This window comes from Oncorhynchus nerka, linkage group LG7, assembly GCF_034236695.1.
Source record: "Oncorhynchus nerka isolate Pitt River linkage group LG7, Oner_Uvic_2.0, whole genome shotgun sequence".
NCBI classification, from domain to species: domain Eukaryota; kingdom Metazoa; phylum Chordata; class Actinopteri; order Salmoniformes; family Salmonidae; genus Oncorhynchus; species Oncorhynchus nerka.
This window is the reverse complement of record NC_088402.1, coordinates 23,254,133-23,279,695: the sequence shown is the minus strand read 5'-3', so window position 1 is coordinate 23,279,695 and position 25,563 is coordinate 23,254,133.

The following is a 25,563-nucleotide window of genomic DNA, read 5'->3' as shown; positions in this document are numbered from 1 at the left end:
GGTTATGTTAGTACTCCTTAATAATATGTTATCACACATGAATGGTTATGTTAGTACTCCTTAATGAATATGTTATTACACATGAATGGTTATGTTAGTACTCCTTAATTAATATGTTATTACACATGAATGGTTATGTTAGTACTCCTTAATGAATATGTTATTACACATGAACGGTTATGTTAGTACTCCTTAATGAATATGTTATTACACATGAATGGTTATGTTAGTACTCCTTAATGAATATGTTATTACACATGAATGGTTATGTTAGTACTCCTTAATGAATATGTTATTACACATGAATGGTTATGTTATTACTCCTTAATGAATATGTTATTACACATGAACGGTTATGTTAGTACTCCTTAATGAATATGTTATTACACATGAATGGTTATGTTAGTACTCCTTAATGAATATGTTATTACACATGAACGGTTATGTTATTACTCCTTAATGAGTATGTTATTACACATGAATGGTTATGTTAGTACTCCTTAATGAATATGTTATCACACATGAATGGTTATGTTAGTACTCCTTAATGAATATGTTATTACACATGAATGGTTTTGTTAGTACTCCTTAATGAATATGTTATTACACATGAATGGTTATGTTAGTACTCCTTAATGAATATGTTATTACACATGAATGGTTATGTTAGTACTCCTTAATATGTTATCACACATGAACGGTTATGTTAGTACTCCTTAATGAATATGTTATTACACATGAATGGGTATGTTAGTACTCCTTAATGAATATGTTATTACACATGAATGGTTATGTTAGTACTCCTTAATGAATATGTTATTACACATGAATGGTTATGTTAGTACTCCTTAATGAATATGTTATTACACATGAATGGTTATGTTAGTACTCCTTAATGAATATGTTATTAAACATGAATGGTTATGTTAGTACTCCTTAATGAATATGTTATTACACATGAATGGTTATGTTAGTACTCCTTAATGAATATGTTATCACACATGAATGGTTATGTTAGTACTCCTTAATGAATATGTTATTACACATGAATGGTTATGTTAGCACTCCTAATAATATGTTATTACACATGAATGGTTATGTTAGTACTCCTTAATTAATATGTTATTACACATGAATGGTTATGTTAGTACTCCTTAATGAATATGTTATTACACATGAATGGTTATGTTAGTACTCCTTAATATGTTATCACACATGAATGGTTATGTTAGTACTCCTTAATGAATATGTTATTACACATGAATGGTTATGTTAGTACTCCTTAATGAATATGTTATTACACATGAATGGTTATGTTAGTACTCCTTAATGAATATGTTATTACACATGAATGGTTATGTTAGTACTCCTTAATGAATATGTTATTACACATGAATGGTTATGTTAGTACTCCTTAATGAATATGTTATTACACATGAATGGTTATGTTAGTACTCCTTAATGAATATGTTATTACACATGAATGGTTATGTTAGTACTCCTTAATGAATATGTTATTACACATGAATGGTTATGTTAGTACTCCTTAATGAATATGTTATTACACATGAATGGTTATGTTTGTACTCCTTAATGAATATGATTACACATGAATGGTTATGTTGGTACTCCTTAATGAATATGTTATTACACATGAATGGTTATGTTAGTACTCCTTAATGAATATGTTATTACACATGAATGGTTATGTTAGTACTCCTTAATGAATATGTTATTACACATGAATGGTTATGTTAGTACTCCTTAATTAATATGTTATTACACATGAATGGTTATGTTAGTACTCCTTAATGAATATGTTATTACACATGAATAGTTATGTTAGTACTCACTTAATGAATATGTTATTACACATGAATGGTTATGTTAGTACTCCTTAATGAATATGTTATTACACATGAATGGTTATGTTAGTACCACTTAATGAATATGTTATTACAAATGAATGGTTATGTTAGTACTCCTTAATATGTTATTACACATGAATGGTTATGTTATTACACATGAATGGTTATGTTAGTACTCCTTAATGAATATGGTATCACACATGAACGGTTATGTTAGTACTCCTTAATGAATATGTTATTACACATGAATGGTTATGTTAGTACTCCTTAATGAATATGTTATCACACATGAATGGTTATGTTAGTACTCCTTAATGAATATGGTATCACACATGAATGGTTATGTTAGTACTCCTTAATGAATATGTTATTACACATGAATGGTTATGTTAGTACTCCTTAATGAATATGTTATTACACATGAACAGTTATGTTAGTACTCCTTAATGAATATGTTATTACACATGAATGGTTATGTTAGTACTCCTTAATGAATATGTTATTACACATGAATGGTTATGTTAGTACTCCTTAATGAATATGTTATTACACATGAATGGTTATGTTAGTACTCCTTAATGAATATGTTATTACACATGAATGGTTATGTTAGTACTCCTTAATGAATATGTTATTACACATGAATGGTTATGTTATTACTCCTTAATGAATATGTTATTACACATGAATGGTTATGTTAGTACTCCTTAATGAATATGTTATTAAACATGAATGGTTATGTTAGTACTCCTTAATGAATATGTTATTACACATGAATGGTTATGTTAGTACTCCTTAATAATATGAATGGTTATGTTAGTACTCCTTAATGAATATGTTATTACACATGAATGGTTATGTTAGTACTCCTTAATGAATATGTTATTACACATGAATGGTTATGTTAGTACTCCTTAATGAATATGTTATCACACATGAATGGTTATGTTAGTACTCCTTAATGAATATGTTATTACACATGAATGGTTATGTTAGTACTCCTTAATGAATATGTTATTACACATGAATGGTTATGTCAGTACTCCTTAATGAATATGTTATTACACATGAATGGTTATGTTAGTACTCCTTAATGAATATGTTATCACACATGAATGGTTATGTTAGTACTCCTTAACGAATATGTTATTACACATTAATGGTTATGTTAGTACTCCTTAATGTGTTATTACACATGAATGGTTATGTTAGTACTCCTTAATGAATATGTTATTACACATTAATGGTTATGTTAGTACTCCTTAATGAATATGGTATCACACATGAATGGTTATGTTAGTACTCCTTAATGAATATGGTATCACACATGAATGGTTATGTTAGTACTCCTTAATGAATATGTTATTACACATGAATGGTTATGTTAGTACTCCTTAATGAATATGGTATCACACATGAATGGTTATGTTAGTACTCCTTAATGAATATGGTATCACACATGAATGGTTATGTTAGTACTCCTTAATGAATATGTTATTACACATGAATGGTTATGTTAGTACTCCTTAATATGTTATTACACATGAATGGTTATGTTATTACACATGAATGGTTATGTTAGTACTCCTTAATGAATATGTTCTCACACATGAATGGTTATGTTAGTACTCCTTAATGAATATGTTATTACACATGAATGGTTATGTTAGTACTCCTTAATGAATATGTTATTACACATGAATGGTTATGTCAGTACTCCTTAATGAATATGTTATTACACATGAATGGTTATGTTAGTACTCCTTAATTAATATGTTATTACACATGAACGGTTATGTTAGTACTCCTTAATGAATATGTTATTACACATGAACGGTTATGTTAGTACTCCTTAATGAATATGTTATTACACATGAATGGTTATGTTAGTACTCCTTAATTAATATGTTATTACACATGAACGGTTATGTTAGTACTCCTTAATGAATATGTTATTACACATGAACAGTTATGTTAGTACTCCTTAATGAATATGTTAATACACATGAACGGTTATGTTAGTACTCCTTAATGAATATGTTATTACACATGAATGGTTATGTTAGTACTCCTTAATTAATATGTTATTACACATGAATGGTTATGTTTGCACTCCTTAATATGTTATTACACATGAATGGTTATGTTAGTACTCCTTAATGAATATGTTATCACACATGAACGGTTATGTTAGTACTCCTTAATGAATATGTTATTACACATGAATGGTTATGTTAGTACTCCTTAATTAATATGTTATTACACATGAATGGTTATGTTAGCACTCCTTAATATGTTATTACACATGAATGGTTATGTTAGTACTACTTAATTAATATGTTATTACACATTAACGGTTATGTTAGTACTCCTTAATGAATATGTTATTACACATGAATGGTTATGTTAGTACTCCTTAATATGTTATCACACATGAATGGTTATGTTAGTACTCCTTAATGAATATGTTATTACACATGAATGGTTATGTTAGTACTCCTTAATTAATATGTTATTACACATGAACGGTTATGTTAGTACTCCTTAATGAATATGTTATTACACATGAATGGTTATGTTAGTACTCCTTAATGAATATGTTATTACACATGAATGGTTATGTTAGTACTCCTTAATGAATATGTTATTACACATGAATGGTTATGTTAGTACTCCTTAATGAATATGTTATTACACATGAACGGTTATGTTATTACTCCTTAAGGAATATGTTATTACACATGAACGGTTATGTTATTACTCCTTAATGAGTATGTTATTACACATGAATGGTTATGTTAGTACTCCTTAATGAATATGTTATTACACATGAACGGTTATGTTATTACTCCTTAATGAGTATGTTATTACACATGAATGGTTATGTTAGTACTCCTTAATGAATATGTTATCACACATGAATGTTTATGTTAGTACTCCTTAATGAATATGTTATTACACATGAACGGTTTTGTTAGTACTCCTTAATGAATATGTTATTACACATGAATGGTTATGTTAGTACTCCTTAATGAATATGTTATTACACATGAATGGTTATGTTAGTACTCCTTAATATGTTATCACACATGAACGGTTATGTTAGTACTCCTTAATGAATATGTTATTACACATGAATGGGTATGTTAGTACTCCTTAATGAATATGTTATTACACATGAATGGTTATGTTAGTACTCCTTAATGAATATGTTATTACACATGAATGGTTATGTTAGTACTCCTTAATGAATATGTTATTACACATGAATGGTTATGTTAGTACTCCTTAATGAATATGTTATTAAACATGAATGGTTATGTTAGTACTCCTTAATGAATATGTTATTACACATGAATGGTTATGTTAGTACTCCTTAATGAATATGTTATCACACATGAATGGTTATGTTAGTACTCCTTAATGAATATGTTATTACACATGAATGGTTATGTTAGCACTCCTTAATATGTTATTACACATGAATGGTTATGTTAGTACTCCTTAATTAATATGTTATTACACATGAATGGTTATGTTAGTACTCCTTAATGAATATGTTATTACACATGAATGGTTATGTTAGTACTCCTTAATATGTTATCACACATGAATGGTTATGTTGGTACTCCTTAATGAATATGTTATTACACATGAATGGTTATGTCAGTACTCCTTAATGAATATGTTATTACACATGAATGGTTATGTTAGTACTCCTTAATTAATATGTTATTACACATGAACGGTTATGTTAGTACTCCTTAATGAATATGTTATTACACATGAACGGTTATGTTAGTACTCCTTAATGAATATGTTATTACACATGAATGGTTATGTTAGTACTCCTTAATGAATATGTTATCACACATGAATGGTTATGTTAGTACTCCTTAATGAATATGTTATTACACATGAATGGTTATGTTAGTACTCCTTAATGAATATGTTATCACACATGAACGGTTATGTTTGTACTCCTTAATGAATATGATATCACACATAAATGGTTATGTTAGTACTCCTTAATTAATATGTTATTACACATGAATGGTTATGTTAGTACTCCTTAATGAATATGTTATTACACATGAACGGTTATGTTAGTACTCCTTAATGAATGTTATTACACATGAATGGTTATGTTAGTACTCCTTAATGAATATGTTATTACACATGAATGGTTATGTTAGTACTCCTTAATTAATATGTTATTACACATGAACGGTTATGTTAGTACTCCTTAATGAATATGTTATTACACATGAATAGTTATGTTAGTACCACTTAATGAATATGTTATTACACATGAATGGTTATGTTAGTACTCCTTAATGAATATGTTATTACACATGAATGGTTATGTTAGTACCCTTAATGAATATGTTATTACAAATGAATGGTTATGTTAGTACTCCTTAATATGTTAATGAATGTTTATTACACATGAATGGTTATGTTAGTACTCCTTAATGAATATGGTATCACACATGAATGGTTATGTTAGTACTCCTTAATGAATATGGTATCACACATGAATGGTTATGTTAGTACTCCTTAATGAATATGGTATCACACATGAATGGTTATGTTAGTACTCCTTAATGAATATGTTATCACACATGAATGGTTATGTTAGTACTCCTTAATGAATATGTTATTACACATGAATGGTTATGTTAGTACTCCTTAATGAATATGTTATTACACATGAATGGTTATGTTAGTACTCCTTAATGAATATGTTATTACACATGAATGGTTATGTTATTACTCCTTAATGAATATGTTATTACACATGAATGGTTATGTTAGTACTCCTTAATGAATATGTTATTACACATGAACGGTTATGTTATTACTCCTTAATGAGTATGTTATTACACATGAATGGTTATGTTAGTACTCCTTAATGAATATGTTATTAAACATGAATGGTTATGTTATTACTCCTTAATGAGTATGTTATTACACATGAATGGTTATGTTAGTACTCCTTAATGAATATGTTATTAAACATGAATGGTTATGTTATTACTCCTTAATGAGTATGTTATTACACATGAATGGTTATGTTAGTACTCCTTAATGAATATGTTATTAAACATGAATGGTTATGTTAGTACTCCTTAATGAATATGTTATTACACATGAATGGTTATGTTAGTACTCCTTAATATGTTATCACACATGAATGGTTATGTTAGTACTCCTTAATGAATATGTTATTACACATGAATGGTTATGTTAGTACTCCTTAATATGTTATTACACATGAATGGTTATGTTATTACACATGAATGGTTATGTTAGTACTCCTTAATGAATATGTTCTCACACATGAATGGTTATGTTAGTACTCCTTAATGAATATGTTATTACACATGAATGGTTATGTTAGTACTCCTTAATGAATATGTTATTACACATGAATGGTTATGTCAGTACTCCTTAATGAATATGTTATTACACATGAATGGTTATGTTAGTACTCCTTAATTAATATGTTATTACACATGAACGGTTATGTTAGTACTCCTTAATGAATATGTTATTACACATGAATGGTTATGTTAGTACTCCTTAATGAATATGTTATTACACATGAATGGTTATGTTAGTACTCCTTAATTAATATGTTATTACACATGAATGGTTATGTTAGTACTCCTTAATGAATATGTTATTACACATGAACAGTTATGTTAGTACTCCTTAATGAATATGTTAATACACATGAACGGTTATGTTAGTACTCCTTAATGAATATGTTATTACACATGAATGGTTATGTTAGTACTCCTTAATTAATATGTTATTACACATGAATGTTATGTTTGCACTCCTTAATATGTTATTACATGAATGGTTATGTTAGTACTCCTTAATGAATATGTTATCACACATGAACGGTTATGTTAGTACTCCTTAATGAATATGTTATTACACATGAATGGTTATGTTAGTACTCCTTAATTAATATGTTATTACACATGAATGGTTATGTTAGCACTCCTTAATATGTTATTACACATGAATGGTTATGTTAGTACTACTTAATTAATATGTTATTACACATTAACGGTTATGTTAGTACTCCTTAATGAATATGTTATTACACATGAATGGTTATGTTAGTACTCCTTAATATGTTATCACACATGAATGGTTATGTTAGTACTCCTTAATGAATATGTTATTACACATGAATGGTTATGTTAGTACTCCTTAATTAATATGTTATTACACATGAACGGTTATGTTAGTACTCCTTAATGAATATGTTATTACACATGAACGGTTATGTTAGTACTCCTTAATGAATATGTTATTACACATGAATGGTTATGTTAGTACTCCTTAATGAATATGTTATTACACATGAATGGTTATGTTAGTACTCCTTAATGAATATGTTATTACACATGAACGGTTATGTTATTACTCCTTAAGGAATATGTTATTACACATGAACGGTTATGTTATTACTCCTTAATGAGTATGTTATTACACATGAATGGTTATGTTAGTACTCCTTAATGAATATGTTATTACACATGAACGGTTATGTTATTACTCCTTAATGAGTATGTTATTACACATGAATGGTTATGTTAGTACTCCTTAATGAATATGTTATCACACATGAATGGTTATGTTAGTACTCCTTAATGAATATGTTATTACACATGAACGGTTTTGTTAGTACTCCTTAATGAATATGTTATTACACATGAATGGTTATGTTAGTACTCCTTAATGAATATGTTATTACACATGAATGGTTATGTTAGTACTCCTTAATATGTTATCACACATGAACGGTTATGTTAGTACTCCTTAATGAATATGTTATTACACATGAATGGGTATGTTAGTACTCCTTAATGAATATGTTATTACACATGAATGGTTATGTTAGTACTCCTTAATGAATATGTTATTACACATGAATGGTTATGTTAGTACTCCTTAATGAATATGTTATTACACATGAATGGTTATGTTAGTACTCCTTAATGAATATGTTATTAAACATGAATGGTTATGTTAGTACTCCTTAATGAATATGTTATTACACATGAATGGTTATGTTAGTACTCCTTAATGAATATGTTATCACACATGAATGGTTATGTTAGTACTCCTTAATGAATATGTTATTACACATGACATGTTAGTACTCCTTAATGAATGTTATTACACATGAATGGTTATGTTAGTACTCCTTAATGAATATGTTATCACACATGAATGGTTATGTTAGTACTCCTTAATGAATATGTTATTACACATGAATGGTTATGTTAGTACTCCTTAATGAATATGTTATCACACATGAACGGTTATGTTTGTACTCCTTAATGAATATGATATCACACATAAATGGTTATGTTAGTACTCCTTAATTAATATGTTATTACACATGAATGGTTATGTTAGTACTCCTTAATGAATATGTTATTACACATGAACGGTTATGTTAGTACTCCTTAATGAATATGTTATTACACATGAATGGTTATGTTAGTACTCCTTAATGAATATGTTATTACACATGAATGGTTATGTTAGTACTCCTTAATTAATATGTTATTACACATGAATGGTTATGTTAGTACTCCTTAATGAATATGTTATTACACATGAATAGTTATGTTAGTACTCCTTAATGAATATGTTATTACACATGAATGGTTATGTTAGTACTCCTTAATGAATATGTTATTACACATGAATGGTTATGTTAGTACCACTTAATGAATATGTTATTACAAATGAATGGTTATGTTAGTACTCCTTAATATGTTATTACACATGAATGGTTATGTTATTACACATGAATGGTTATGTTAGTACTCCTTAATGAATATGTTATCACATGAATGGTTATGTTAGTACTCCTTAATGAATATGTTATTACACATGAATGGTTATGTTAGTACTCCTTAATGAATATGTTATTACACATGAATGGTTATGTTAGTACTCCTTAATGAATATGTTATCACACATGAATGGTTATGTTAGTACTCCTTAATGAATATGTTATTACACATGAACGGTTATGTTAGTACTCCTTAATGAATATGTTATTACACATGAATGGTTATGTTAGTACTCCTTAATGAATATGTTATCACACATGAATGGTTATGTTAGTACTCCTTAATGAATATGTTATTACACATGAATGGTTATGTTAGTACTCCTTAATGAATATGTTATCACACATGAACGGTTATGTTTGTACTCCTTAATGAATATGATATCACACATAAATGGTTATGTTAGTACTCCTTAATTAATATGTTATTACACATGAATGGTTATGTTAGTACTCCTTAATGAATATGTTATTACACATGAACGGTTATGTTAGTACTCCTTAATGAATGTTATTACACATGAATGGTTATGTTAGTACTCCTTAATGAATATGTTATTACACATGAATGGTTATGTTAGTACTCCTTAATTAATATGTTATTACACATGAACGGTTATGTTAGTACTCCTTAATGAATATGTTATTACACATGAATAGTTATGTTAGTACCACTTAATGAATATGTTATTACACATGAATGGTTATGTTAGTACTCCTTAATGAATATGTTATTACACATGAATGGTTATGTTAGTACCACTTAATGAATATGTTATTACAAATGAATGGTTATGTTAGTACTCCTTAATATGTTATTACACATGAATGGTTATGTTATTACACATGAATGGTTATGTTAGTACTCCTTAATGAATATGGTATCACACATGAACGGTTATGTTAGTACTCCTTAATGAATATGTTATTACACATGAATGGTTATGTTAGTACTCCTTAATTAATATGTTATTACACATGAATGGTTATGTTATTACACATGAATGGTTATGTTAGTACTCATTAATGAATATGTTATTACACATGAATGGTTATGTTAGTACTCCTTAATGAATATGTTATCACACATGAATGGTTATGTTAGTACTCCTTAACGAATATGTTATTACACATTAATGGTTATGTTAGTACTCCTTAATGTGTTATTACACATGAATGGTTATGTTAGTACTCCTTAATGAATATGTTATTACACATTAATGGTTATGTTAGTACTCCTTAATGAATATGGTATCACACATGAATGGTTATGTTAGTACTCCTTAATGAATATGGTATCACACATGAATGGTTATGTTAGTACTCCTTAATGAATATGTTATTACACATGAATGGTTATGTTAGTACTCCTTAATGAATATGGTATCACACATGAATGGTTATGTTAGTACTCCTTAATGAATATGGTATCACACATGAATGGTTATGTTAGTACTCCTTAATGAATATGTTATTACACATGAATGGTTATGTTAGTACTCCTTAATATGTTATTACACATGAATGGTTATGTTATTACACATGAATGGTTATGTTAGTACTCCTTAATGAATATGTTCTCACACATGAATGGTTATGTTAGTACTCCTTAATGAATATGTTATTACACATGAATGGTTATGTTAGTACTCCTTAATGAATATGTTATTACACATGAATGGTTATGTCAGTACTCCTTAATGAATATGTTATTACACATGAATGGTTATGTTAGTACTCCTTAATTAATATGTTATTACACATGAATGGTTATGTTAGTACTCCTTAATGAATATGTTATTACACATGAACGGTTATGTTAGTACTCCTTAATGAATATGTTATTACACATGAATGGTTATGTTAGTACTCCTTAATTAATATGTTATTACACATGAACGGTTATGTTAGTACTCCTTAATGAATATGTTATTACACATGAACAGTTATGTTAGTACTCCTTAATGAATATGTTAATACACATGAATGGTTATGTTAGTACTCCTTAATGAATATGTTATTACACATGAATGGTTATGTTAGTACTCCTTAATTAATATGTTATTACACATGAATGGTTATGTTTGCACTCCTTAATATGTTATTACACATGAATGGTTATGTTAGTACTCCTTAATGAATATGTTATCACACATGAACGGTTATGTTAGTACTCCTTAATGAATATGTTATTACACATGAATGGTTATGTTAGTACTCCTTAATTAATATGTTATTACACATGAATGGTTATGTTAGCACTCCTTAATATGTTATTACACATGAATGGTTATGTTAGTACTACTTAATTAATATGTTATTACACATTAACGGTTATGTTAGTACTCCTTAATGAATATGTTATTACACATGAATGGTTATGTTAGTACTCCTTAATATGTTATCACACATGAATGGTTATGTTAGTACTCCTTAATGAATATGTTATTACACATGAATGGTTATGTTAGTACTCCTTAATTAATATGTTATTACACATGAACGGTTATGTTAGTACTCCTTAATGAATATGTTATTACACATGAACGGTTATGTTAGTACTCCTTAATGAATATGTTATTACACATGAATGGTTATGTTAGTACTCCTTAATGAATATGTTATTACACATGAATGGTTATGTTAGTACTCCTTAATGAATATGTTATTACACATGAACGGTTATGTTATTACTCCTTAAGGAATATGTTATTACACATGAACGGTTATGTTATTACTCCTTAATGAGTATGTTATTACACATGAATGGTTATGTTAGTACTCCTTAATGAATATGTTATTACACATGAACGGTTATGTTATTACTCCTTAATGAGTATGTTATTACACATGAATGGTTATGTTAGTACTCCTTAATGAATATGTTATCACACATGAATGTTTATGTTAGTACTCCTTAATGAATATGTTATTACACATGAACGGTTTTGTTAGTACTCCTTAATGAATATGTTATTACACATGAATGGTTATGTTAGTACTCCTTAATGAATATGTTATTACACATGAATGGTTATGTTAGTACTCCTTAATATGTTATCACACATGAACGGTTATGTTAGTACTCCTTAATGAATATGTTATTACACATGAATGGGTATGTTAGTACTCCTTAATGAATATGTTATTACACATGAATGGTTATGTTAGTACTCCTTAATGAATATGTTATTACACATGAATGGTTATGTTAGTACTCCTTAATGAATATGTTATTACACATGAATGGTTATGTTAGTACTCCTTAATGAATATGTTATTAAACATGAATGGTTATGTTAGTACTCCTTAATGAATATGTTATTACACATGAATGGTTATGTTAGTACTCCTTAATGAATATGTTATCACACATGAATGGTTATGTTAGTACTCCTTAATGAATATGTTATTACACATGAATGGTTATGTTAGCACTCCTTAATATGTTATTACACATGAATGGTTATGTTAGTACTCCTTAATTAATATGTTATTACACATGAACGGTTATGTTAGTACTCCTTAATGAATATGTTATTACACATGAATGGTTATGTTAGTACTCCTTAATATGTTATCACACATGAATGGTTATGTTGGTACTCCTTAATGAATATGTTATTACACATGAATGGTTATGTCAGTACTCCTTAATGAATATGTTATTACACATGAATGGTTATGTTAGTACTCCTTAATTAATATGTTATTACACATGAACGGTTATGTTAGTACTCCTTAATGAATATGTTATTACACATGAACGGTTATGTTAGTACTCCTTAATGAATATGTTATTACACATGAATGGTTATGTTAGTACTCCTTAATGAATATGTTATCACACATGAATGGTTATGTTAGTACTCCTTAATGAATATGTTATTACACATGAATGGTTATGTTAGTACTCCTTAATGAATATGTTATCACACATGAACGGTTATGTTTGTACTCCTTAATGAATATGATATCACACATAAATGGTTATGTTGGTACTCCTTAATGAATATGTTATTACACATGAATGGTTATGTCAGTACTCCTTAATGAATATGTTATTACACATGAATGGTTATGTTAGTACTCCTTAATGAATATGTTATTACACATGAATGGTTATGTTAGTACTCCTTAATGAATATGTTATTACACATGAATGGTTATGTTAGTACTCCTTAATTAATATGTTATTACACATGAACGGTTATGTTAGTACTCCTTAATGAATATGTTATTACACATGAATAGTTATGTTAGTACCACTTAATGAATATGTTATTACACATGAATGGTTATGTTAGTACTCCTTAATGAATATGTTATTACACATGAATGGTTATGTTAGTACCACTTAATGAATATGTTATTACAAATGAATGGTTATGTTAGTACTCCTTAATATGTTATTACACATGAATGGTTATGTTATTACACATGAATGGTTATGTTAGTACTCCTTAATGAATATGGTATCACACATGAATGGTTATGTTAGTACTCCTTAATGAATATGGTATCACACATGAATGGTTATGTTAGTACTCCTTAATGAATATGGTATCACACATGAATGGTTATGTTAGTACTCCTTAATGAATATGGTATCACACATGAATGGTTATGTTAGTACTCCTTAATGAATATGTTATTACACATGAATGGTTATGTTAGTACTCCTTAATGAATATGTTATTACACATGAACAGTTATGTTAGTACTCCTTAATGAATATGTTATTACACATGAACGGTTATGTTATTACTCCTTAATGAGTATGTTATTACACATGAATGGTTATGTTAGTACTCCTTAATGAATATGTTATTACACATGAACGGTTATGTTATTACTCCTTAATGAGTATGTTATTACACATGAATGGTTATGTTAGTACTCCTTAATGAATATGTTATTAAACATGAATGGTTATGTTATTACTCCTTAATGAGTATGTTATTACACATGAATGGTTATGTTAGTACTCCTTAATGAATATGTTATTAAACATGAATGGTTATGTTATTACTCCTTAATGAGTATGTTATTACACATGAATGGTTATGTTAGTACTCCTTAATGAATATGTTATTAAACATGAATGGTTATGTTAGTACTCCTTAATGAATATGTTATTACACATGAATGGTTATGTTAGTACTCCTTAATATGTTATCACACATGAATGGTTATGTTAGTACTCCTTAATGAATATGTTATTACACATGAATGGTTATGTTAGTACTCCTTAATATGTTATCACACATGAACGGATATGTTAGTACTCCTTAATGAATATGTTATTACACATGAATGGTTATGTTAGTACTCCTTAATATGTTATCACACATGAATGGTTATGTTAGTACTCCTTAATGAATATGTTATTACACATGAATGGTTATGTTAGTACTCCTTAATGAATATGTTATTACACATGAATGGTTGTTAGTACTCCTTAATAAATATGTTATTACACATGAATGGTTATGTTAGTACTCCTTAATGAATATGTTATTACACATGAATGGTTATGTTAGTACTCCTTAATGAATATGTTATTACACATGAATGGTTATGTTAGTACTCCTTAATGAATATGTTATTACACATGAATGGTTATGTTAGTACTCCTTAATTAATATGTTATTACACATGAATGGTTATGTTAGTACTCCTTAATGAATATGTTATTACACATGAATAGTTATGTTAGTACTCACTTAATGAATATGTTATTACACATGAATGGTTGTTAGTACTCCTTAATGAATATGTTATTACACATGAATGGTTATGTTAGTACTCCTTAATGAATATGTTATTACACATGAATGGTTATGTTTGTACCACTTAATGAATATGTTATTACACATGAATGGTTATGTTATTACACATGAATGGTTATGTTATTACTCCTTAATGAGTATGTTATTACACATGAATGGTTATGTTAGTACTCCTTAATTAATATGTTATTACACATGAACGGTTATGTTAGTACTCCTTAATGAATATGTTATTACACATGAATAGTTATGTTAGTACCACTTAATGAATATGTTATTACACATGAATGGTTGTTAGTACTCCTTAATGAATATGTTATTACACATGAATGGTTATGATAGTACTCCTTAATGAATATGTTATTACACATGAATGGTTATGTTTGTACCACTTAATGAATATGTTATTACACATGAATGGTTATGTTATTACACATGAATGGTTATGTTATTACTCCTTAATGAATATGTTATTACACATGAATGGTTATGTTAGTACTCCTTAATGAATAAGTTATTAAACATGAATGGTTATGTTAGTAATCCTTAATGAATATGTTATTACACATGAATGGTTGTTAGTACTCCTTAATGAATATGTTATTACACATGAATGGTTATGTTAGTACTCCTTAATGAATATGTTATTACACATGAATGGTTGTTAGTACTCCTTAATGAATATGTTATTACACATGAACGGTTATGTTAGTACTCCTTAATGAATATGTTATTAAACATGAATGGTTATGTTAGTACTCCTTAATGAATATGTTATTACACATGAATGGTTATGTTAGTACTCCTTAATGAATATGTTATCACACATGAATGGTTATGTTAGTACTCCTTAATGAATATGTTATTACACATGAATGGTTATGTTAGTACTCCTTAATATGTTATTACACATGAATGGTTATGTTAGTACTCCTTAATTAATATGTTATTACACATGAACGGTTATGTTAGTACTCAATGAATATGTTATTACACATGAATGGTTATGTTAGTACTCCTTAATGAATATGTTATTACACATGAACGGTTATGTTAGTACTCCTTAATGAATATGTTATTACACATGAACGGTTATGTTAGTACTCCTTAATGAATATGTTATTACACATGAATGGTTATGTTAGTACTCCTTAATGAATATGTTATTACACATGAACGGTTATGTTAGTACTCCTTAATGAATATGTTATTACACATGAACGGTTATGTTAGTACTCCTTAATGAATATGTTATCACACATGAATGGTTATGTTAGTACTCCTTAATGAATATGTTATTACACATGAATGGTTATGTTAGTACTCCTTAATGAATATGTTATTACACATGAACGGTTATGTTAGCACTCCTTAATATGTTATTACACATGAATGGTTATGTTAGTACTCCTTAATTAATATGTTATTACACATGAACGGTTATGTTAGTACTCCTTAATGAATATGTTATTACACATGAATGGTTATGTTAGTACTCCTTAATGAATATGTTATTACACATGAATGGTTATGTCAGTACTCCTTAATGAATATGTTATTACACATGAACGGTTATGTTAGTACTCCTTAATGAATATGTTATTACACATGAATGGTTATGTTAGTACTCCTTAATGAATATGTTATTACACATGAATGGTTATGTTAGTACTCCTTAATTAATATGTTATTACACATGAACGGTTATGTTAGTACTCCTTAATGAATATGTTATTACACATGAATGGTTATGTTAGTACTCCTTAATATGTTATTACACATGAATGGTTATGTTAGTACTCCTTAATTAATATGGTATTACATGAACGGTTATGTTAGTACTCCTTAATATGTTATCACACATGAATGGTTATGTTAGTACTGCTTAATGAATATGTTATTACACATGAATGGTTATGTTAGCACTCCTTAATGAATATGTTATTACACATGAATGGTTATGTTAGTACTCCTTAATATGTTATCACACATGAATGGTTATGTTAGTACTCCTTAATGAATATGTTATTACACATGAATGGTTATGTCAGTACTCCTTAATTAATATGTTATTACACATGAATGGTTATGTTAGTACTCCTTAATGAATATGTTATTACACATGAATGGTTATGTTAGTACCACTTAATGAATATGTTATTACACATGAATGGTTATGTTATTACACATGAATTGTTATGTTAGTACTCCTTAATGAATATGTTATTACACATGAATGGTTATGTTAGTACTCCTTAATGAATATGTTATCACACATGAATGGTTATGTTAGTACTCCTTAATGAATATGTTATTACACATGAATGGTTATGTTAGTACTCCTTAATGAATATGTTATTACACATGAATGGTTATGTTAGTACTCCTTAATGAATATGTTATTACACATGAATGGTTATGTCAGTACTCCTTAATTAATATGTTATTACACATGAACGGTTATGTTAGTACTCCTTAATGAATATGTTATTACACATGAATAGTTATGTTAGTACCACTTAATGAATATGTTATTACACATGAATGGTTGTTAGTACTCCTTAATGAATATGTTATTACACATGAATGGTTATGATAGTACTCCTTAATGAATATGTTATTACACATGAATGGTTATGTTTGTACCACTTAATGAATATGTTATTACACATGAATGGTTATGTTATTACACATGAATGGTTATGTTATTACTCCTTAATGAGTATGTTATTACACATGAATGGTTATGTCAGTACTCCTTAATTAATATGTTATTACACATGAACGGTTATGTTAGTACTCCTTAATGAATATGTTATTACACATGAATAGTTATGTTAGTACCACTTAATGAATATGTTATTACACATGAATGGTTGTTAGTACTCCTTAATGAATATGTTATTACACATGAATGGTTATGATAGTACTCCTTAATGAATATGTTATTACACATGAATGGTTATGTTTGTACCACTTAATGAATATGTTATTACACATGAATGGTTATGTTATTACACATGAATGGTTATGTTATTACTCCTTAATGAATATGTTATTACACATGAATGGTTATGTTAGTACTCCTTAATGAATAAGTTATTAAACATGAATGGTTATGTTAGTAATCCTTAATGAATATGTTATTACACATGAATGGTTGTTAGTACTCCTTAATGAATATGTTATTACACATGAATGGTTATGTTAGTACTCCTTAATGAATATGTTATTACACATGAATGGTTGTTAGTACTCCTTAATGAATATGTTATTACACATGAACGGTTATGTTAGTACTCCTTAATGAATATGTTATTAAACATGAATGGTTATGTTAGTACTCCTTAATGAATATGTTATTACACATGAATGGTTATGTTAGTACTCCTTAATGAATATGTTATCACACATGAATGGTTATGTTAGTACCACTTAATGAATATGTTATTACACATGAATGGTTATGTTAGTACTCCTTAATATGTTATTACACATGAATGGTTATGTTAGTACTCCTTAATTAATATGTTATTACACATGAACGGTTATGTTAGTACTCCTTAATGAATATGTTATTACACATGAATGGTTATGTTAGTACTCCTTAATGAATATGTTATTACACATGAACGGTTATGTTAGTACTCCTTAATGAATATGTTATTACACATGAACGGTTATGTTAGTACTCCTTAATGAATATGTTATTACACATGAATGGTTATGTTAGTACTCCTTAATGAATATGTTATTACACATGAATGGTTATGTTAGTACTCCTTAATGAATATGTTATTACACATGAACGGTTATGTTAGTACTCCTTAATGAATATGTTATCACACATGAATGGTTATGTTAGTACTCCTTAATGAATATGTTATTACACATGAATGGTTATGTTAGTACTCCTTAATGAATATGTTATTACACATGAATGGTTATGTTAGCACTCCTTAATATGTTATTACACATGAATGGTTATGTTAGTACTCCTTAATTAATATGTTATTACACATGAACGGTTATGTTAGTACTCCTTACTGAATATGTTATTACACATGAATGGTTATGTTAGTACTCCTTAATGAATATGTTATTACACATGAATGGTTATGTCAGTACTCCTTAATGAATATGTTATTACACATGAACGGTTATGTTAGTACTCCTTAATGAATATGTTATTACACATGAATGGTTATGTTAGTACTCCTTAATGAATATGTTATTACACATGAATGGTTATGTTAGTACTCCTTAATTAATATGTTATTACACATGAACGGTTATGTTAGTACTCCTTAATGAATATGTTATTACACATGAATGGTTATGTTAGTACTCCTTAATATATGTTATTACACATGAATGGTTATGTTAGTACTCCTTAATTAATATGAATGAACGGTTATGTTAGTACTCCTTAATATGTTATCACACATGAATGGTTATGTTAGTACTGCTTAATGAATATGTTATTACACATGAATGGTTATGTTAGCACTCCTTAATGAATATGTTATTACACATGAATGGTTATGTTAGTACTCCTTAATATGTTATCACACATGAATGGTTATGTTAGTACTCCTTAATGAATATGTTATTACACATGAATGGTTATGTCAGTACTCCTTAATTAATATGTTATTACACATGAATGGTTATGTTAGTACTCCTTAATGAATATGTTATTACACATGAATGGTTATGTTAGTACCACTTAATGAATTAATGAATATGTTATTACACATGAATGGTTATGTTAGTACTCCTTAATGAATATGTTATCACACATGAATGGTTATGTTAGTACTCCTTAATGAATATGTTATTACACATGAATGGTTGTTAGTACTCCTTAATGAATATGTTATTACACATGAATGGTTATGTTAGTACTCCTTAATGAATATGTTATTACACATGAACGGTTATGTTAGTACTCCTTAATGAATATGTTATTACACATGAATGGTTATGTTAGTACTCCTTAATGAATATGTTATTACACATGAATGGTTATGTTAGTACTCCTTAATATGTTATTACACATGAATGGTTATGTTAGTACTCCTTAATTAATATGTTATTACACATGAACGGTTATGTTAGTACTCCTTAATGAATATGTTATTACACATGAACGGTTATGTTAGTACTCCTTAATGAATATGTTATCACACATGAATGGTTATGTTAGTACTCCTTAATGAATATGTTATTACACATGAATGGTTATGTCAGTACTCCTTAATTAATATGTTATTACACATGAACGGTTATGTTAGTACTCCTTAATGAATATGTTATTACACATGAATAGTTATGTTAGTACCACTTAATGAATATGTTATTACACATGAATGGTTATGTTAGTACTCCTTAATGAATATGTTATTACACATGAATGGTTATGATAGTACTCCTTAATGAATATGTTATTACACATGAATGGTTATGTTTGTACCACTTAATGAATATGTTATTACACATGAATGGTTATGTTATTACACATGAATTGTTATGTTAGTACTCCTTAATGAATATGTTATTACACATGAATGGTTATGTTAGTACTCCTTAATGAATATGTTATCACACATGAATGGTTATGTTAGTACTCCTTAACGAATATGTTATTACACATGAATGGTTATGTTAGTACTCCTTAACGAATATGTTATTACACATGAATGATTATGTTAGTACTCCTTAATAAAAATGTTATTACACATGAATGGTTATGTTAGTACTCCTTAATGAATATGTTATCACACATGAATGGTTATGTTAGTACTCCTTAATGAATATGTTATTACACATGAACGGTTATGTTATTACTCCTTAATGAGTATGTTATTACACATGAATGGTTATGTTAGTACTCCTTAATGAGTATGTTATTACACATGAACGGTTATGTTATTACTCCTTAATGAATATGTTATTACACATGAATGGTTATGTTAGTACTCCTTAATGAATATGTTATTACACATGAATGGTTATGTTAGTACTCCTTAATGAATATGTTATTACACATGAATGGTTATGTTAGTACTCCTTAATATGTTATCACACATGAACGGATATGTTAGTACTCCTTAATGAATATGTTATTACACATGAATGGTTATGTTAGTACTCCTTAATATGTTATCACACATGAATGGTTATGTTAGTACTCCTTAATGAATATGTTATTACACATGAATGGTTATGTTAGTACTCCTTAATGAATATGTTATTACACATGAATGGTTGTTAGTACTCCTTAATAAATATGTTATTACACATGAATGGTTATGTTAGTACTCCTTAATGAATATGTTATTACACATGAATGGTTATGTTAGTACTCCTTAATGAATATGTTATTACACATGAATGGTTATGTTAGTACTCCTTAATGAATATGTTATTACACATGAATGGTTATGTTAGTACTCCTTAATGAATATGTTATTACACATGAATGGTTATGTCAGTACTCCTTAATTAATATGTTATTACACATGAACGGTTATGTTAGTACTCCTTAATGAATATGTTATTACACATGAATAGTTATGTTAGTACCACTTAATGAATATGTTATTACACATGAATGGTTATGTTAGTACTCCTTAATTAATATGTTATTACACATGAACGGTTATGTTAGTACTCCTTAATGAATATGTTATTACACATGAATGGTTATGTTAGTACTCCTTAATGAATATGTTATTACACATGAACGGTTATGTTAGTACTCCTTAATGAATATGTTATTACACGTGAACGGTTATGTTAGTACTCCTTAATGAATATGTTATCACACATGAATGGTTATGTTAGTACTCCTTAATGAATATGTTATTACACATGAATGGTTATGTTAGTACTCCTTAATGAATATGTTATTACACATGAACGGTTATGTTAGCACTCCTTAATATGTTATTACACATGAATGGTTATGTTAGTACTCCTTAATTAATATGTTATTACACATGAACGGTTATGTTAGTACTCCTTAATGAATATGTTATTACACATGAATGGTTATGTTAGTACTCCTTAATGAATATGTTATTACACATGAATGGTTATGTCAGTACTCCTTAATGAATATGTTATTACACATGAACGGTTATGTTAGTACTCCTTAATGAATATGTTATTACACATGAATAGTTATGTTAGTACCACTTAATGAATATGTTATTACACATGAATGGTTGTTAGTACTCCTTAATGAATATGTTATTACACATGAATGGTTATGATAGTACTCCTTAATGAATATGTTATTACACATGAATGGTTATGTTTGTACTCACTTAATGAATATGTTATTACACATGAATGGTTATGTTATTACACATGAATTTATGTATTACTCCTTAATGAATATGTTATTACACATGAATGGTTATGTTAGTACTCCTTAATGAATATGTTATTACACATGAATGGTTGTTAGTACTCCTTAATGAATATGTTATTACACATGAATGGTTATGTTAGTACTCCTTAATGAATATGTTATTACACATGAATGGTTGTTAGTACTCCTTAATGAATATGTTATTACACATGAATGGTTGTTAGTACTCCTTAATGAATATGTTATTACACATGAATGGTTATGTTAGTACTCCTTAATGAATATGTTATTACACATGAATGGTTGTTAGTACTCCTTAATGAATATGTTATTACACATGAATGGTTATGTTAGTACTCCTTAATGAATATGTTATTACACATGAATGGTTGTTAGTACTCCTTAATGAATATGTTATTACACATGAATGGTTATGTTAGTACTCCTTAATGAATATGTTATCACACATGAATGGTTATGTTAGTACCACTTAATGAATATGTTATTACACATGAATGGTTATGTTAGTACTCCTTAATATGTTATTACACATGAATGGTTATGTTAGTACTCCTTAATGAATATGTTATTACACATGAATGGTTATGTCAGTACTCCTTAATGAATATGTTATTACACATGAATGGTTATGTTAGTACTCCTTAATGAATATGTTATCACACATGAATGGTTATGTTAGTACTCCTTAACGAATATGTTATTACACATGAATGGTTATGTTAGTACTCCTTAACGAATATGTTATTACACATGAATGATTATGTTAGTACTCCTTAATAAAATGTTATTACACATGAATGGTTATGTTAGTATTCCTTAATGAATATGTTATCACACATGAATGGTTATGTTAGTACTCCTTAATGAATATGTTATTACACATGAACGGTTATGTTATTACTCCTTAATGAGTATGTTATTACACATGAATGGTTATGTTAGTACTCCTTAATGAGTATGTTATTACACATGAACGGTTATGTTATTACTCCTTAATGAATATGTTATTACACATGAACGGTTATGTTAGTACTCCTTAATGAATATGTTATTACACATGAATGGTTATGTTAGTACTCCTTAATGAATATGTTATTACACATGAATGGTTATGTTAGTACTCCTTAATATGTTATCACACATGAATGGTTATGTTAGTACTCCTTAATGAATATGTTATTACACATGAATGGTTATGTTAGTACTCCTTAATGAATATGTTATTACACATGAATGGTTGTTAGTACTCCTTAATAAATATGTTATTACACATGAATGGTTATGTTAGTACTCCTTAATGAATATGTTATTACACATGAATGGTTATGTTAGTACTCCTTAATGAATATGTTATTACACATGAATGGTTATGTTAGTACTCCTTAATGAATATGTTATTACACATGAATGGTTATGTTAGTACTCCTTAATGAATATGTTATTACACATGACTGGTTATGTCAGTACTCCTTAATTAATATGTTATTACACATGAACGGTTATGTTAGTACTCCTTAATGAATATGTTATTACACATGAATAGTTATGTTAGTACCACTTAATGAATATGTTATTACACATGAATGGTTATGTTAGTACTCCTTAATGAATATGTTATTACACATGAATGGTTATGATAGTACTCCTTAATGAATATGTTATTACACATGAATGGTTATGTTTGTACCACTTAATGAATATGTTATTACACATGAATGGTTATGTTATTACACATGAATTGTTATGTTAGTACTCCTTAATGAATATGTTATTACACATGAATGGTTATGTTAGTACTCCTTAATGAATATGTTATCACACATGAATGGTTATGTTAGTACTCCTTAATGAATATGTTATTACACATGAATGGTTATGTTAGTACTCCTTAATGAATATGTTATTACACATGAATGGTTATGTTAGTACTCCTTAATGAATATGTTATTACACATGAATGGTTATGTTAGTACTCCTTAATTAATATGTTATTACACATGAACGGTTATGTTAGTACTCCTTAATGAATGTGTTATTACACATGAATGGTTATGTTAGTACTCCTTAATATGTTATCACACATGAATGGTTATGTTAGTACTCCTTAATATGTTATCACACATGAATGGTTATGTTAGTACTCCTTAATGAATATGTTATTACACATGAATGGTTATGTTAGTACTCCTTAATGAATATGTTATTACACATGAATGGTTGTTAGTACTCCTTAATAAATATGTTATTACACATGAATGGTTATGTTAGTACTCCTTAATGAATATGTTATTACACATGAATGGTTATGTTAGTACTCCTTAATGAATATGTTATTACACATGAATGGTTATGTTAGTACTCCTTAATGAATATGTTATTACACATGAATGGTTATGTCAGTACTCCTTAATTAATATGTTATTACACATGAACGGTTATGTTAGTACTCCTTAATGAATATGTTATTACACATGAATAGTTATGTTAGTACCACTTAATGAATATGTTATTACACATGAATGGTTGTTAGTACTCCTTAATGAATATGTTATTACACATGAATGGTTATGATAGTACTCCTTAATGAATATGTTATTACACATGAATGGT